At 39.5% G+C, this 19,756-nt stretch overlaps 1 long non-coding RNA gene across 2 annotated transcripts in view; it reads left to right on the forward strand.

The window, feature by feature from the left end:
* LOC110405480 overlaps positions 1-19,756 on the forward strand; it is a 126,111-nt gene that overhangs the window by 79,059 nt on the left and 27,296 nt on the right. Inside the window, exon 4 of one of the 2 annotated variants that reach the window (XR_002442908.1) lies at positions 2,932-3,134. The exons of the other annotated variant lie outside the window; for it this stretch is intronic. This is a non-coding gene — a long non-coding RNA (uncharacterized LOC110405480). Of the gene's footprint in view, positions 1-2,931; positions 3,135-19,756 lie in introns of those variants that run through there. 2 annotated transcript variants of the gene reach the window in all.

Raw genomic sequence — 19,756 nt, forward strand, 5'->3', positions numbered from 1 at the left:
AATATAGTGGTGTAGAAACCAGAGTTACTGCAATGAAATCAAAAGTTAGTGCTCATTTACAAAGTGTAGCTCAGAGCACACTTGGCCCCGATGTGCTTTCCTCCTTGGCCATCTATGTATCACTTGCTTTGAAGCCCTTTGATGGAACAGGAGGTGGACTGAAGTGGTAGTTCGTAATTCATGTAGTATGACAACAAGACAAAATTGAAGCAGCATGCGTTTCTCTCGCTGTAGAGAGAGATAAATCTCCTTCCAAGGAGATATCTGTGGGGAGCATACAGAGTAGTGAATGGTCTGCAAAACTAAATCCTGATAGTATAACCTGGAGAAAGATTGAAGCTTGAGATCAAGTTCTTTTAACTAAAACAATTCTACAGATCCCAAGCTGGATGGCTTTCCTCGGCAGAAGATACTTAATGTGTCCAGTGCAGGATCATATTCCAGAATCAGGTGTTTATTATTTACTTTTGATAGTGTTTATTTCCTAGGTATCCAAATTTTATAATCTAAAATACTGAGGAATGCTGAAGAGGCAGAATCATTCCTGTTAGACATTTCAGTTTATAAGGCACAGAACTCTGCCAGATCACAAAGACCAAACTGAAGACGTATTTCACACACCTTTGTAAGCTGGAGGCTACTGAATGTAGCAGTCTGATAAGAGGAACCAGATGCAAATGAGGCTCAGCCTCTGAAGAACAGTCCTCCATTCACACTGGAAAACTGAGCTGCAGATACAGAAGGCAAAGTGCTGGTATTCCCCAGTGACAGGAACCCCACCGATGCTACAAATCCTAGATGTTTTGGTAACACCTTATTTTATTTGGTAACACCTGGAAAAAAACACTGAATAAAGTTCAGGTTTACGTTTCCCAGCTGTGTTAAGGATGGCCACAGAAAAATGGATGCTGAGATCGATTCTTCCACCAACTAGAAAATTTTACGAGATAACTTAGTGGATACAAAATCTTCTGAAACATTAGCAAATATCTTAATTTCTTTGCCTTGCCTTTCTAGAATTACAAGGAAATTAATTACAAAAATGCTTTTAAAGACATGATATTTTATCTTAAAATGATATTATTTTGGGTAACTTTGGCCATATACATGAATATATTGCACCATGTATATTGCACTTCTACATGAAAGCATAGTCCTACAATCATAATACTTAAATTGTTTTCCAGGGAGGATATGTGATTTTAGAGCACGGAAGAAGAATGATAAAAACCCTCAATAGGCCCCATTAAGAGATTAAAAAAAAAAAAGAAAGGGCAGAAGCATAGACTGTAGAAAAGTGTATGGTCAGCAACTATGATGAAGACAGGGATAGGCTGGCTCTTCTAGCTGTGTTTTAATCATGATGTCTTTACCTGGACATCGGGGCTTGGAGGCAGCAAAGCCTGAGGCACAGACTTCGCAAAAGTGCCCAACATTGGCCTAGCTATTGCTTTGATCCCCTTCCACCTGGGGAAAATCTGGACAGAAACAGAGGGGATGTTGCAGCTCTGCACTTTCCACTGTATAGTGATTATCTTGGTCTCTCTCCTCAAGCTTGCATCAATTGCCTTCTCTTGGCTGAAAACCCATTCATCATTTTATAACTGTGAAATCGATGAATCTCAATATAAAACCTTATGAGCTTTAAATGGTCCAGAATTAGCATGCGTGGTGGAAAGAGTCCAATCAATCAATCAACAAAAATTAATCTGTCTTGTAAAGAATGGCCTTCAGATCAATTCCCTTCGTGAGCTGAGCCACAGTATTGACTGAACTGTGGGAACAGATGATGAACCGAAAAATTCTGCAAATTAAATGATTTAAGTTAGTACCGCAAATATTAAATCAATCCCAGGTGATGTGTTCTTGTGTTTATCCTAAAATTAAATCTGGACAGCTGTTGAACAGTGTTATTTTTCATAGATTTGTAGTTTTCTGGGCCAGATTTCTGTCCTGTTCCAGTGCTTTTGTTGTTTTATATTTGCTGAATTGGAACTGAATTATAATCAGTCTGATTAGGAATAGATGGCCTCGGGGATTTTTCATGTGTGACAGAGAAAGAGAGAGAAGGGCTGACTGGAGCTGTGTGACTCACTCCATGAAAAATGACCAAAGTGAGCACCTCCTTCGGGAACACGAGAAGAGCAGAACTCACACATTTTGAAGTCTCCTTTAGCATGAGCTCACAGATTGGTGCAAAACATTTGACTGACTCAGGGTGCACATGTACCCTTTAGTGAGGGTACTAGCTCTTGAGGGGTACACAAGGGTTTGGTTTCCAGTGTGATTGATATAAATCCTTAAATCTATTCTAAAAATGGAAAAGAAAGAATGAAAAAAAAGGTATTATTTTGTCATCTAGGCATGATGATAGAGATGTCTTCCAGCTTTGGTTATTTTCCAGTTGGAAAACAGCAGTTTTCAATATCTGGAAGCAATAATCGGAAAAAAAACAATTGAAAAAATAACATTGAATCACTCTCCATTCACATCTGTAGGACTCCCACCAAATGCATCTGCTTCCCCACCTAACGTCATATTTGTATTCAAGTTTCCTATGAAATAGCTAAGCTGATGAAAAATGTTTTCTGGGCTAAGAAGAAGGGTTGTACTCTAATAGAGGTTTGATTGGGGCTGGCGGTAGGTGATGTCGAATGCTCAAATTGTTCTTAACAGAATTAATGTTTCACAATAGTATTTGTGACTTTCCTACTCTCTTCTTCTCTGGCAATAGCTGTTTCTTTTATACGAGAAGTTACACAACAACAAAATAGTCAGAACAGGTGGAAAGCAATGGCTGGAGAGCTGTGGCCAGGCAGTGAGGAGGGGAGCTGGCTCAGGGAGGCATTGTGCAAGGGAGTGTGTTTGGGCAGCTCCCAAGTCCACGGCGAGGGTTTCAGTTAATGATGGGCACTATGATTTCTTTTGCAGATGGTATTCACAGCATACGATAAAAAAGGAAAGCAGAAAAAACAACCTGATGAAAGAACAGGGTGCTGCAGGAAATACTGGTCAGTGGAGAATCTGTCTCCTCTTTCATTTACTTCTCTAAGACACAATGTTTTGGACTGGGTGGGCTCATGTGCCCCATAGTTAACTGGGATCTCGCAAAAATGCATAGAAAGGTGAGTGAAAAAATCCCTGGACAATACAATAAACATTTCACTCATTCTTTTCTTAGATTCATGTTCTTTCTCTCCAGTAGCTGAAAGTCGACTTTCTCCTTGAAAGAGCCAGTTTAATTTTGCAGACAACACTGCATTTTTTCAGCTGCAAAGATGTTTTCTAAGTATCCTGGACATACAATATTCTTTCATCTCTCATATCTGTTTTCTTAAGAAGGTACAAAGCAGTTCAGTTAAGAGCAGCAACTTAAAAAAATGAAAGTTATGTGTGTCCATTTATATACATACACACATATCTATGTGTATTTATCTACAGATGCACTGAGGTTCACCATGGCCTAGGTAGCCATATATACTGCGGTCATTTTCTGGGAAGGCTCTGGTTGCTGAAGTGATTTGGGGTGAAATTCTTTGCTGAATCTCACTGTTGCTGTTGCAACTGTAAATTTTGACCACGCGGAAGCTTTTAAGATCGGTAAAAATTCCAGACTCTTCATGGCAGTGTGTCCTGTTTACAGCTGCACCATTGCGGCCATTGCTGTAATTCAGGTACAATTCAAGTGTCATTGAAAACCACATCTAATTTTACGACTTTTAATCTCAGAGCATTAATGGAAAGGCTCGTTTGATACAATTACATTTGAAAGCAAGGACAATTAACTCAGCAGCAGCAGCTGGGTGCGGAAATCTGTGGCCTGAGAGCTGAGAGAGTTGTTATGTTTATTACAATGCCCAATAAATCATTTAAAGCAAGAACCAATTATCTGATAATTTCCAGTGTCTGCTCTTCAATTAACAGACTGAATGTGCACCTTTAAAGAAAAAGAGTAATTCCTCCCGATGTATTAGATTTTTTTTCAACCTAGAGATAATATGTATAGATTTTGTTATTAGTTTTTAGACTAGACTCCACTGCTGAGAGTCCAGCTCTTTCTAGGATCTTTCACCCTGGTTTACAGGGGGCATGGGGTTACTTGTTCTCTGCAGCTGGTGGCATTTTGTAGCGCATTTCATATAACATTAAAATTTGAAGGTTTTAAGGATGAGATGAAAGGGGCCATGGGGGCAGACTGGGATAAAATGCCCTCTGTGGGGCTATGCTGCAGGTGGAGCAAGGAAAGAGCTGATGGTTTGGCAATAAAGTGTGTATGTAAAGGAAGCTTGGTCACTCAATTCAATACACTGTGTCAAAAATAATCCAACCCAACTCCTTTTATTGGTCATTTTAATCTCTCCTTTTCACTTCCAGTGAGTTTTTTATACGTAGAATTCTCGCAGCAAGCAAAACCAACACTAATAGTATTCAAGTTATGAATGAGGAGAGCACAAGCACCCTCACGCGTTCTCTGTATTATATGTTCAGTATGTTTATGGATTAATTACACATGGAAATTAAAAAAGATTGATGTTCATAAAATTAGAGGTGGCATTCAGGCAACATGCCATGGGGACTTACCTGCCCAAAGCAGCATCCTGATCCAAAGCACTGCAGAGCTGCTGCGGGGTCGCTGAGAATGCAGCTCCCGCCTCCTGATGCTGGCACAGGAAGTGCTCAGCTCTGGGGCACGCTCTAAGGGAAGCCTCTGAACCAGGAATCCTGTGCTGGGATCACAGGGAATGTTGAAGGCTGTTCTTCATCAAGCTATGAGCCAAATGGTGGAGTCACCATCCCTGGTGGTGTTTCAGAGGTGTGTGGATGAGATGATTAGGGACTTGGTTAGATGGTGGACTTAGTAGTGGTAGGTTGATTACTGGACTTGATGATCTTAAGGGTGTTTTCCAACAGGCAAAGGTTCTATGATTCTGTTATTCTATAAGTGGACTCGTGGAAAAAAATTATTAAAGATCAGCTGTTAATCTCTATGGTGATTTGCAGACAAGTTGCTTTGCAATTACTGAGAGCAACTGTGTGGGCTATAAAAGCTTTGCGCCTTGCAAGCAAAGCAAGATTTCTTCTGGAGAATTTCTAGATAACATATTGCACAGTAAAAGACAAATTCATACACTGAGTCCAATTGATTCCTGAAGTGGTGCAATGAAAAAGATAGATGAACTGCAGTGGAACTACCAAGTCAGGAGTTCTTGTCCAGAGCTTCAAGGTCAAATATACGAAAATTGAGAAAAAACAATGGAGTATATGTTCCTCATAGAAATTTGCAAAATTAGCATGAGAACTGTTTTGCATTTATGTTAACAAATGCATTATTCGGGCATATTGTTTATGTTAATGCTCTTATGCATATAGGATGCAAATGCTTCAACAGCTTTTTTATGCTTAATAAAAATAATATACAGCAAGTTCTAACTAGTTTTAAACTATTTACTGCACTTGATTTCTCTTAATTTTCATTTAGTGTAATATAAACGGTAAAAACAGAAAAACAAATACAAAAAATAGGAGTCATATATTAATTATATATTCCATTTTACAGATATTTTTTATGCCTGGAGCACTATAGAAATGAATATACAGAACCCAGAATGTGAATTACAAAAGGTGCTCTCTAATATCAGTATTAATGTAGGATTTAATCAAGTTGGCTGTGCAACAGTTCAACCTGATGGCAATCAATGTTAGCTGTGCTTTAATAGTCCACATATAACTCATCAAATTTTAGAATTTTCATTCATTTATTGAATTAAAAAATATTATCTACACTGAAGAATCAGTAAATAAAATAATTTTTTACTAACTAGAGAGATGATTTAAATTTCCCAGCTTTGAAATAATCTTGGACTTATGAGAACTAATAATGACTAATCTCACTTAGTACAAAAGAGAACAAGCACTCATTAGAAATTTTGCCCTATTTTTGCTGTTTTTACATGCATAAATGTTCCAAGATTTAACACTTGGCAAGAATCTGTGTATGAAAACTGAGTATAGACCATGGATATAGTTAATTTCATATTGAGGAAAATCTGCAACTATATTAATCCTCAGAAAATTAAAATTAATAGAAAAATTTATGTTAACAAACTGCATTTCAGAGCACTGCCTGGAGCAACTGCAGCAAAACATCATTGTTATTCAGTAGCACCGTGTGGGCGGAGAGCAATGAGCTGAAAGGACCTGCAGGTTATTGCTTGTGCATTTCACTCATAAACACAACAAATTGCTTTATTGCGGAGCAATGTCGTTACACACAATACACTGTGATGAACGTTTTTCTTCAGTGTTACATTTCCACGTGTCTTTTTTGAGTGCCCCGGTGCTGTCACTGTGCTGCCAGGACAGCAGTGAGATCGAGATCTTTGCCTCAGAGGTTGTTTCCTGCGCAGTGAGATGAAACCGGACTGCACTGAATGCTGTGAACAAAATCCATCTCAACAAAGTCCCCTCTCAGGCCCCAGCTTCCCATCAGTCCCTCCTCTGTCTGATATATATCACTTTTGCTACTTCAGAAGAAGAGCAAAATCTTGAGGTTTTAGCAACTTGACATAAAGTAAAAAGAGCAAATGTGTAAAGTCTGGGTGTAACCGTGACAGGAAACCTTCTCTGCTCAGTGCATGGGCATTTATGCTATTTTGACTCAATGGAAATACAGGGGATAGCTGAGTAGTAGTTCAGGTTGTATAGGATCTCCTGGAGTTGCTGTAGGTCTTCTGAAAAAGATTGGCTCTGCTGTTCCTCGGGCCAAGCGTCCATTGAAGACGTGGCAAGACAAGCTCAGAGCAGCAGCAATTTGGGCCAGGCTTCGTATTCAGTGCAAAGGAAAGCCCTGAAGGTCATTCATGTTTGAAATGGCTGCAGCAGGATTTCAGTGTTCTGAGTAATTGTAATTGTGATCATAGCACAGGGATGACAGGACAATAAAAGTTGTGGAAAGGAATAATAACCCCTGTGGCTTTGCTAGTGCTGTTCAGATGGATAACAAAATACAACAGCATGCTTGAATTTTTCTAAAGAAAAAAAATCTGGCTTTTTTTGGAATCTTCTTCATCCATCTATCTACTAAAGAATCTACTTCTCCAGTTCTTATTAGTAAAAAGCAAAGTTTTTATTTAGAACACTAAGAAATAAAGTTTATTATAATTGTCAAAAAAAACCCAATCTTCTGCTGTTTTCCATTTTCTGTGAAATATTTATCTCTGTTTTTTTTTCCCTGTTTTATGTTGGAGCAGTAAGGAGTTCTTATGCATTGAGATTCTCCATAGAGTGTTCAGATGTTAGGATGATAAACAGAAATCAAATAGGCTTTTAAAATCCTAGGATTGTTAGTTGTCAGTGTGCAATAGGAAATCTAATGTATTAACTGCTGATGCAAATACGGATAAGCTAGCAGCAAGTGGGAAGGATGATTATCAGACTGAGAATTCATCTACAAACAAAGGCTGAACACATGCTGCAAAAGCCAGAGGATACAGAAATAGCAGCACTGGCTCATATGGAGCAACTAACTACAAGATCAACTAATTAGTTTCAAGCACTATTCTGCCTTTGAAAGGTTTTGATATGCCTCAAAAATGGCATACATTCAGGTCTGGTTTTGCAGGTACTATAGAAGCTTTTCCACTCCTGCTGTCACTGCAAGGCCTAATGGAATAAACTCAATTTTTTATCTTTCTTGAGTATCTGAAAGAGAGTTGCCCATGAGAATCAAGCACACTCATGTGTGTACAACTTAAGTGAAGAGTTGAGCAAAGGAAATGAGTAAAGGGAATGGATTAAACTGAGAGGTAAAGGGGATTAAACAGCAGCATGTTCCAGTGAATTGAATTCAGTGAGTGAGAAGACTGAAATCCTGGGCAGGTGATATCCTGATCCTGTGGGAGATGATGTCCAAAATCCAACTGATGTCTTTTTGTCCCCGATTTGCTCTCTGTATTCTATTACTTTGCTATGTAGTTGCAGGTAACCCTCACTGAGATAATTCAGAAGGCTGAGTGACCACGCAGACATGCAGCTCTGTACGGTCTCAGGCTCTGAGCGTGACTGTCAGTTTTCTAACTCTTATCCCACATTTGTCATCTGTCCCTGACCCTATAGATGGCACCAGGTCAGTTGAATCTGTACCCCGAGCAGTGTGCAATGCTCTTATGCTGCAGTCCTTACCTGCAGCCCTGTTTTATGCACTGACATGGTGAAGCATGAGCACCATTCAGCCCCAAAGGCCCTTCACATCACCCTGCTTCATCCTATACATCAGGGTACCAAAGCTGTAACTGCACTGTAGGTGTATCCATAACATGAAGAGGGTAATGAACCTCTGTACAACCTTAAAGGGACTGGTAACTTGAAAAGCCAAGAGGCTATGGACTCTAGAAGCCCTTCTTTAAGAAAGCTGGCTTTCATATGTGTCTTAGAGCCACTGATTAGAAGCATTGTGGTCTAACCCTCATGTGACTTACAAAAGAATGAGATAATATCTGTAAAATAGTTTGATCTTGTTTCATTTGCAATATCAACAGAAATAGTAAGAGAAGGAAAAAAGCTTGCTTGATATTTTTCTACTCCTAGTATTTGCTCTTTTGATTAATGATTAATAATACAGACATTTCAGCTGAGTGTTTCTGAAAAGCTTCCCGACAATAGGAGACCTCAGAAAGTATCCACCAGACTAAGTGGTAGAGCTTTTTAATTTATGGTATCTTTATCTCATTTTTGGGTAAAATGGTAGTAAATTTAGTGTAGAAAAAAGTCTTGCAAGGGCGAGAGTCTAGATTAATTGACGTAAAGGAGAGAAGGTCATTGATTTGAAAGTTCTTTCCAGTTCTAATTTCTATGCGCTGAGCAGGGTGACAGATAACACTTCATGAAAACTGCATTTTTATTGACTTTTGTGATTAAATGATTCTGTTGTTCAAAATAATTCTTATATTCAGTGGATATGCTTAGCTGTATAGTAGCAAACCATCTATAAGCAGTCGAAAAAGTACAACTATTCTGACTCCTGTGCTGAATAAAAATCAGAGGGTAAATTCTTCAAGTCATGAGTGCTTGTCTTGCAAAACAATCATAAGAATGAGCCAATGTGTAATTAATTATTCTGACTTTGGCAGAACTTTGTGCATTTAAGTGATCTGTTTGGTTCAATAAATTTAATCAATTCATGATCAGGAGAGGAATGCAATAATTTAGAAAACTGACTTGCTTTATTGTGTGGGTTTTGTTTTGTTTTTTTTGATAGAGCCTGATAAGTAAATGAGGAATTCTCCTAATGTTTAGCATATGTCTACCCTGATAGATGGGTAGTCATTGCTAAGGCTTGACCCGTCATGTGCTTCACCTATCCAAACGGCTTTTCTGTGAGAGGTCTTAGGGCATGAGCACCTATATCCACCTAATATTTCTTTGAAATTGTGAGTGATGCTAATTTTTTAGAGTTTATGCCATTAAAGGCAGACTTTTATGAATTGCTCTCTGGTGCCTTTTGGAACAGCCTGTCTCTCCTCTTACAACTTTGTCAGCCCAAAATACTGACAGGATTTCTCAGCAGCACCTTGAGGAAGTTGTGAGGTAGCCAGGGACGGATGGAGACAGGAAGCTCTGTTAGAGGTAGTCAGGCCGAGGGGCAACACTTGCTCAGATCTGCAGTTTGACTCATGTCAGAGCAGAAGAGATGTGTTACATGCTACTCTGTCCCAGGTGTGGTAGAGATCAAGAAACCTATTGATAAGGCATCACATTCTGAATAGAAATTATCAACTCAGCTCACCCAAGGTGAAGCTGAACGAACCTCTCTTCAGAGTGAAAAAAATGCTGGACTTTGTGAGCAAGAACTTTGTAGCTTTATTGCAGCTGAAATTGCAATCTGCCAAAGACAGTTCTGCCAAAAGAGCCGCTCGTAACATGGTTCCTGTGACAGAGGTCAGCACAGACAGTACAGAATTTTGATGACCTTCCATTTCAGTAAATATTGCTAAACCAAAAGGTCCAAGTAACTCATAACTGATTAATTACCGTGTTCCAAAGAAACATATTTATTAGGATTTAACTCATTAACACAATGTTTATGTGGAAAATAAGAGGCTATTTGGAAGCAAAACATAAAATCATAGTCTCCTGAGAACCACGTTACCTTATAACATCAGTAGGAATTGCTAGAGCAATAAGCAAAGCAGACATTTACTACTTGGCTTAGACTTTTTTTCCACTCTTAGCAAACTAACGGGCTCCTGAAGTTAGCAAGGTAGGAGTGAAGGGAGCAACTGGCCATACAAGCCCCTGATACATTGTCTGCCCAAAACCAATTCTGCTCATTCCTTTCCAGATTTCTGTCTGCTTTTTCACTGAAGCATGTCTGAAACTAACCCTTATATTCTTACTTAGACATGCCAGTATAAATTTGCCAGCTTCACTTTAGTTTTTAGAAGTTTTTTTACAAAATATATAGGTTGAAATTTGCCATGGTAGGAGCCTAAATTCAAATTGTTTTAAAAAACAAATAAGATCAGACTCAGACTTTGATCCAATAGTTGGAGCCAAATATTTTGACTTTTAGGCAGCTCAGTATTTTCAAAAGATTTTGCCAGATGCATCTGGATCATTCTAGAATTATCACTCCTACTACCAAAATCTGAGGCAAAAGATTTCTCATTTGTGTAATAAAATCAGTGTTAGGCCGAAGTTGATTAGGAGCCTGGAAATTTAGATTTTTAGTGTACTACTTTGTTAAATTTTTGTAGTGATAATGCTGACTAGGATTGGGTCGTGACTAGGAAGGACATTATTGCTACAATCATTTTTAAAATACACCTTATTTTATATGATATATAATTTCTTCATTGCACAAAGAAGGTCTCTGGTTGATTTCCACTGTTGTTAATTGCAAAAGTGTTACTGAGTTTTCTTCTCTGGTTGGAACTGACATTTTCTTTACAACTGCAAATTCTGAGTCATCAAGGATCTGCCTTCAATTAGATAACCTTAGATTGAAGCAGTTCTGTATAATTTCACATACAGTGTTGTATTCCTAGTAGTTCTTCTACCTTCTAATTGGATGTAATCAGAGGGTCTGATTCGACATTAGGATATCTGTATCCCACCTGACTGCAAAAGTCAGTTTGTGCAGTGTGACCAAGAGAGGGAACTGGAGCGCTGCAGACAGCTGTCACCATTCACACTATTCTCCAGTGCTCATGTTCTGCAGATGTTAAGGCCAAGTTTATATGCCTGCATCAGTTCCATGGCAATGCCATTGCTTGTTTTCTGTGCTGAAATACAGAAAATAGTTGAGTTCAGATATAGTTGGACTGTGAAAATGTACACAGTTTGACATTGCATCTTGGCAGGTTGGTCTTTTGGGCAAATAGTTCTGCAAATCCATTGGTATGATGTAGCTTACCCATGGTATTTTTGCTGGAAGGCATACTAATGTTTGTTAGAAGGGCAGAGGGAAAAACAAAAGGATTGATGAGGTCTTCAGCCAGTTTTGGCAGTTTTTAAAGGAGGCAGGATCAGAGAAAACAAAACAGCATAACCAATTCACCCTAGGGAAATAGTATTCAATTTTTTATTTAAATCATTAAGATTCTTTTATTTCTGTCTGTTCAAGGTAGGTTGAAAGAACAAGGTGAAATAAAAGATGAGGTGAACAGCTCCTGGCATTGACGTGTCACAACCAGAACTAAGCATGGAAAAGTTCTGCTGCTTATTTTTTGTTGTAACTTGCCCTTGTTCCATAGGCAGTACGGAGAAATTGGTATATACAGAATGAGATGTTTCTGAACATTACAGTTGTCGTGATGCTTTTGAAAGGCACTAGTAATGACTACAGAAATCCATTTGTAATGGTGTTACCTAGGGACTGCGTTGTACTAACAGAGTACCTTACAGGCATTAATGAATTAGTCCTCACAACATCCTGCGGACAAACATTTGTTCCTCACATCTGTCTTTAGAGGAGATGACCACAGAGAGTTCAAGTAAGCTCTGTGGTTAATATATTATATACCATTACAGAACTAGGGATAGAATTCAGGAAATTCAGGTTCACAGTCCTGTGATCAGACAATGAGGATACATGAAGTGAAAAGCAAACAGATGCAAGATATTAACCAAATTTTCACAGAATTGAAGTAAAATGTCCCATTTCATCCCCTTCTATCAAAGGAAGACTGTTATGTGTCTGTAATCATGAGGAGAAGTGACTACCTGTCAGAGTATGCTGCGAGCTTCTTAGCCATGTGGGGCTGGAGCTCAGTCCAGGCTTTTCTAAGTCAGTCAGTGTGCTCTGTTTCGTTGGCAGGTATGGCTGTGGGGAATCCTACTGTACATAAATGAAATCTTACCAGCTGACAGTAATAACATTTACTCCTGTGTTTCCAAACGTTTGTGTTTCTCTCAAGTGTCATGGCATTCAGGATCACTGGAAGCAGGTGGATATTTTGGTAGAGTTGATAGAAATGTATTCTGCTCTGTGATCTATCAACTCAATAGAAATTTATGTTGAGAATCCTGCCAGCTCTGTGGGCTTGCACTGAGAGGTCTATGGAGTCTGAGTGCAATTGTTGATACTTATCCCTCATCCTACTGGAAAAATGGTGTCTTTTTCCAATCCAATAAACAAAGCTTGCACTAAGCCATCATTTATTGCATCAAGTAAGATTTCATCAAATAACATGTTCTGGTCAAGGATCAAATCAGATCTTGAAAAAGCAGGATGTCAAGTACATCCCTTCCAACTAAGTTGTGATAAAAAAAAGGAAAATTTTTTTTTTGATGAACAGCACAACGAAACATCAACTTCATTTTTTTTTTGGAAATTCTACAAACAATTTTACACTCACTACCAAAAAGAGCCTCGAAAAGAGAGCAAGGCAGCCAGTTTGCTGAAGAGAAATAACATACAGGTGTAACTTTCATAAAGCAAATGCAGGTTGACAAAGTAGTCTCCAATGGCACAGGTCTTAATTATGGCCTTTTTGTGCCCAAAGCTCTTCTTGAAACAGGAATTTCTCCTGCATGAATCCCTGAAGTCAACAGGAGAGCTATTATGCAGTAAAAGCACAGCAGTAAGTCATGCTTTCTAAAAGGGCCTTGTCCTGTACAGAGAAAATTCTTTGGAATTCTCCAACAAGATAAAAACAGAAGCCTAAAAAGCTATACAGTATATTTGGTTTTCTATTATTTTGTATCACCGGCTGAAATGTTCTCTGAGGAACACTCGCAGAGTTCCACAGAGCCATAAGAGGGAGAGGTGGTACATGAGAATATACTGTATGTGCTGGATATGTCATCTCGTCCCCCAGGAGTTACTCCTCCATCGCTCTCAGCATACTGTAGCAACGTGAGTTCTACAAAGTCAAATCTGAAGCCAAGCTGATCAGAGTTGTCTCAGGACTTAGAAAAACGTCCCATACAGATTATTGATTCTAGGGGATTGCGTGGATTGAAATGAGCTACTTAGAAGAGCATTGCTGCTCCCAGTGTTGTCTCTCTAAGATGTTTCATGGTGAATAAGTAGAGATGAACACATTTGTCACTGTCTGGTAGTGTCAGGAGCAAGATGCAGCATTTCCTTTACCAAGATCATCCGGTAACTAATGTAATCATTCTGCTTCTCAGATTTAGCTGTTTTGAAGGAAGTGCAACAATGACAATGGATACAAAAGGCTTTGATCACTGTTTTAGTACAGATAAGACACAAATCATAGAATCAGATAATGGTTTGGATTGGAGGGGAGCCTAAAGATCATCTGTTTCCAACCCCTCTACCATGCCTAATGCTTTTATGTAGCAAATACTGTGAATGAGCGGTAGGAATAACATTAAACAGAGGATTTAGTAAGGAGGTTTTCAGAATGATGAGAGAACGTAAGGACGTTACAAATGGATAATCCTCTTTGAAGCAAGAGAAGGGTGACAGTGAAGAGCCAGATGTCAATGCTGCATAGTAGGAAGGGCACAAAACTTGAGTGAAAGAACTGGTATCAAAGCACTGTCAGGGGGACTCTAAACTCAGCTACAGTGGTACGAAACAGAAGTTCTGAAAGCACTGCAGTTATTCCCAATCTAACTAGTACTGTAACCAAGATGAGATTACACTTACAATTGATAGCAATGAACGTCAGTTATGGGATGAGCACAGATTCAGACTTCCTGCTCATGTGAGCAGTACAGGTCAGGTGACATTAATGCCAGCTGAGAATCTAGCCCAGGCACTTCCAAGCAGTAGATCTGAGTAGTGTTCTCTTTGCTGCTGGTTTCACTGGTCTATCTGACCACCCAAAGATCACTGAGACATTTGGATTACCAAGTGGCAGGCCTTCATGAAACATAAGGTGAGGGGCTTCCCATGCCAGCATAGCTACATCATTCCTCCTTCTTTTCTGGCTCTGCACAATTCCAGGCCTGTAGCTTTGAGGGGAAAGCAGGGAGCAGAAATGCAGGACAGCAAACTACTTTCTGCAAGGAAATCTTGCAGAAAAGTCACAATGGAAAAAAACAATTTCTATCTCTGATCCCATTCTGCTGAAAGGCTTCTTCCTCCAGTAAGCCCTGGCAATGGGAGTGTTTTCCAAGCAGTGGAAGGAAGCATTGCTTCCCACCCTGCTCTTATTTCACCTGGCTCAGAGATAGGTCTGAAAACTCTGCACAGACAATTACATTCTGGTTTCAATCTCTCAGAAAGACAATATTAAGCAAAGGAAGCTGCTGTTTTAAAATGTTGGGTCTGTTCTTCCACTGTCACTGAGGAATCTCTGCAATATTCTTAATAAAAATAAAGGAGAACAAATCTGTGGCTCTGGCTTTAATCAAAGAACACTGTGCAGTGCAATGACAGAATAACAGGTCACTAGTAAACAGCCTCCCATTTGGGCTACTGCAAACCTTTAACTGCTGAGATTACAAAAGCAGTAAAAGCACAGACCCTTGATTGCCTGGAACAAAGTGTAGGTTTGAAAAAGCTCCTGGGAAACTCAGCTTCTGATAGCAGCAAAACAATTCAATGATGGCAAATTCCTGACTTGGAAAAAATGCCTGAGTCTGTGGTAAACACTAACAGCTACAGCAGATGATCTCTTAAATCCTGGGAAGCAGGATCTTTAATCCACTGTATCCCAATTGATATCTCTATTTTGCCAGAAAGGGCCATGGATATCCTCAATGAAACATCCCCATGCACATGTATTATGCCAAGCTGATTTGCATAATGTGAAAAAATATACAAATTATTTGCCTAAACCTCAAATCTACCAAACCTTGGCTTTCTTGTAGAATTTTCTCAAAGCAAAACTGAGATTTCTTGGTTGCAGTTGGATCTGGAAGAAGTAGCGAGAATCGTATTTAAAAAAGGGTTTATTTTCATCGTAGTAGTATTAAAACTAACTCAGGATTTATCAAAATCGCAAAGGAGGTTTATGGCCTTATTGGCACTGGACCAAGGCTTGCCCTGTGACAACCTCCAGATAGCTGGAAGTGAGAGAGAAGGCTATCAGGACATCAGCTGTTTTATCTTCAGATCCCCTACAGAAGGAAAAACTATATACTGATAGTGGGCTGTGTCCATAACCCTCCAGCTAGGCTGTTAAAGAGGGAAAGTTACCTTTGAGTTGCACAAGTGGCTCAGAATTAGAGACCTCAGTGGTTATTTACTTTGAATTTTAAAACTCAGACTCAGTAAATGCAGAAGCATTTCTGGAAGAGAGGCTCCTTAGGGCATACCCAGGTCTCACTGGGTGCTTTGACTCCTAAATTCCATGTGATTATGGCCAAGAATTCATGAAATAAAAAGCCTTCCTGATGTAATCTTCTGTCACCAGATTATCCATGTGGATGTGAGCACAGTGAGGCAGTGGGTGGTGCATTTCAGTGGTGGCAACAGCAACGTGAAAGACAAGCCACATTCCAGATGGCCATGCAGATTTTTATGAGAAGAGCAGGCAGGCTCTTTTCTAGCTATTCATGACCAGAATTCTAGCTACACAGATTCTCGGATCTTTCATGATGCTCCAGCATGAGCAGAGGCTTTGATTGCTCTTGCTTGAGTAGGAAATGAAAGTCTAAGAATGACATGGCAGCTGTCATGAACTCTGGGTCAAACAGTATATTTATAACTGGCTATTTTGCCTTGCTCCCAACCATAGCCAAAAATGTTAGGAGGGAAATAGCCCTATGACCTCTGGGAATGCAATCCATTCAGAGCTCTGGGCAGTTCAGGACCAAGAAATAATTTGTTCAAAAATTAATCAAGTTAGTTCTCTGTCACATAAACAGTCTCTGTCCTGAGACTGATCATGTCTACTGCCTTTCTTCATGCTATATCAATTTGCAATGGCTGCTAATAGAAGAGGAAAAACATTTGTACAGAGTGTTCATTCTGACTTTAAGTATTGATTCGCAAGTAAACCCCTGCCTTTTCTGCTAGGGAAGCCGTGGGAGCAGTGAACAGAGCTTCCATTTATTCTCCCCATTAATACTCTCATCAGAGACTGATGTGCTCGTGTCCCTGGAAGTCACTGCAAAGCAGAACTGAAGTGGTGCTAAGGCAGTGTGGGGAGCCACGCAGCACCCTTGGCTCTGTCCCTGTTCTTCCATCTATCCGCTTTCTCTCTGTATTGAGACTGTGCTGGTTACTCTCACAAATGCTATTTTTATTTTATCCAGCAGAACTCCCTCTTTTATTCTATATTTATGGCAAATTTAATCAATTTTAAAAGATTGTACTTGCGGCCATATCCTTCTAATTGGGAAGTATTCTCTCTCCCTCCACGCCTTGCCCCACAGTTACCATAAAATAGCTGCACGAGACATGTTTTGTTTGGAAGGGGCTGAACTTTGTGCCCTGGGTCAGCTGCCATCAGCCCTGCCAGTGCTGCTCAATGTTAACAACTTTGTAGGGTTGCAACGCCTTAGGTCACAGCATGGGAGGAAAAAGTCTGCACAGGACAGTTAGGAAGTTATTAAATCACTTGAAATCACTTGAAGCTATTTGCATGAATGAAACCATCTGCAGGAGAATCATACTCACAAACCACAGATTTATCTGCAGATAGTTGTATTCAGCCCCACACTTCCAATAAGCTCTTGTTGGATGACAATTGAAACAGATCTTTAAAGCTCAATAAATACTAACCATCCGGTGCCAAACATTTAGGATTCTTCCGGGATTAGTGACAGCTTAAGGCATGATAGTGAAGCTGTCTATAAACTGACCTCTTCTAGGACTGCAGATCTCCATTAAGGTGGCCAGTTATTATCATCTGACCTTAATTAGCTGCTTTTTCTTCCTCTTTTTTTTTTTCTTTGGCCCAGTGTCTAGGCAGATGTTTTTTATGACTACAGGGTGATGACATCATGAGCTGTCCACAGAGCAGCTTAACTGCAGCAGAGTTTCTCCTTAGTTCCCAGACGTTGCTCTGCTAGGCTTCCAGTTGAAACATGTGGGATGCTGAGCTTGGGGTGCAGAAAGCAACAGAAAAGTGACAACTTCCGACACAGTTTGAGAAGGAACCAAGTAAAATGGCTGTATTGTTTACATTTGAAATATGTACTTAACAGAGCTCTTTTTCTAATGCTGCTTTCCTCAATAAAGCAAGTTCTTCTGCCCATATTGCAGGAAATTATTTCCTTCTGCCTGCTTACGGCACCACTGCATTTCTCCTCTGCCTTTTCTTAGTCGTAAGAGATTGTTAAATCAGGTAACGTTATGAAATCTTTACAGTCCCTCACCTCTCTGCCTAGCCCACCATGTGCCCTACTCAGCAAAACTGTGGGATTGCAGTTCATGCACGCAGGTATGAAAATATCACAGAGAAGTTTTGAAAGATCATTCACTGCGATGTCTGCCTTTTAGGAATGGGGTCTACTGACTGGATTAGTATGTTTCCTAATTACTAAATAATTAATATGATAGCCAGTTAATTTGTTATACACAGGTGTGGATCAAGATCCTTTTAAACAGACAATTGTCATCACACTAAAACAGTCCATTAAGAGAAGGCCAGTGGCTACAATGTGAGCCTTAATCTCTAATAAGAGACATCATCTCTTTCAGTAAAAGACTCCTTGACTGGCCTTCAGAAAGCCACTTTTAATTTCTCCATTGCCATTTGTAAAGAGAACATGATAGCACTTCCCTGCCTCAGAGGGGTGCTAGAATTATCCAAACATTAAATATTAGAGATACACTCTAAGTATATTCAGGTGAATACCTTCCACTTCATATTCCAATCAATTATAAATATTGTAATGGCTATAAATTAGAACGATATAAGGTCATAAATTTTCTCTGCAGAAGGAATTAGGCATTTTTTAGGACAATGATGTAGATTTAGCTTACAGTTTTCTGGTTTTCTAATATTCTTTTAAGTTTCCTAGAACACCACATAGTAAGGAAAAAGACACTTGTGTGGAAATCCTTTGCATGGTCAGGGACTACAATAGTACATAAAAATAGAGCAATTGCCTAAGAGTACTACAAGAATTTTTCATTTTCATTCTCTAAAATGAGAACATATTAAATACTGTTTATTTCTATATAAAAATCTCTTTATGAACTTCCAATAAAAATTAGTATTTTCTTTCATGGGAGCAGAATAAAAGAAAACAAAACAATTTAATTTTTCATACGAGTTCAGTGTAAGCTGTATTTCAGCGCATTTACTTAACTCTCAGATGAAATTAACTGTCCTAAAAATTAGTTGAGATAGAGTGCTTTAAAAATATAAGGGATAATGTAGAGAAAATGAAATCTCAGCCTCAATAGCATTTTCCCGCTCCATAAAAGCAGGCTGAAAGTCACTGCTTCCTGCAGGCAAGTTGCAGTCAAGTTGCCAGCATGACGGTAACGCTCAGCAGAAGCCTCAGACAGCAGTGATCCTTTACCTCAAGCCAGGGCCCAGGTCAAAATCACATTGTAAAGCAGACATCTGCAGGAGTCCCCACAGTGGCCAGCCTAGGAATCAGAGAACAAGATGATCACAAGCAATGCCACTGCCTGTTTCTATAACAGTTGTCTGGTTTAGAGCAAGCTGATGGAGGCTACGGAAAGTCTGATCAGGTACATGTCTTTTTGAAGCTCACTCTGCAGGGTGGAAAACAGGATGTCTAATTCATGACTGAACTCCCCCTTCTTCCCTGTCGTGTGTGCTTTCTAATGCCATCCCCACACCTATCTGGTCCTGGGAGGTGTTTCTATCGATATCCCAGAAACTCTTTGCTACCTCTGCACATGGAAGCCTCTTAAAAACCAGGTGTCTGCCCTGACACTGAATCCTAAGTCCAAGGCCAGTGAGGTCAGCAGAGACAAAACCAGTCAGCCCAAGAGAAAGCCCTATTACAGTGCTGCTTAATGTCATCCACAAGTAGCTCAGGTATCCCGGGATGCAAATGTTCTCCACTAACATCAGGTGCAGAATCAGAGCCGAAGTGAGATGTCATGCATGAAGATTTAACAGTCAAAAATGAGTATACAGGGGGCAGGAGAAGAGTTTCCTCACTAAACCCTAATTCACTACTGTTAAATGAGCAGCCTGGTGAGGTAAATGCACACACATACATATTATGACAGTTCAGGAACCTCCTTGCTCTTGAAAACAATTTGTACTACAAGCCATGCTACCTCTACGCTTGAATAGATGTAATAAATCTTCTTGACATCAGTGTTGCACATATTTACATGCTGTACAAGAAAAGAATAAAATACACTTCTGTAATTTTTTTCAAGCTTTTAGTTCCTATCATA

Source organism: Numida meleagris, chromosome 12 (assembly GCF_002078875.1).
Source record: "Numida meleagris isolate 19003 breed g44 Domestic line chromosome 12, NumMel1.0, whole genome shotgun sequence".
Lineage (NCBI taxonomy): Eukaryota > Metazoa > Chordata > Aves > Galliformes > Numididae > Numida > Numida meleagris.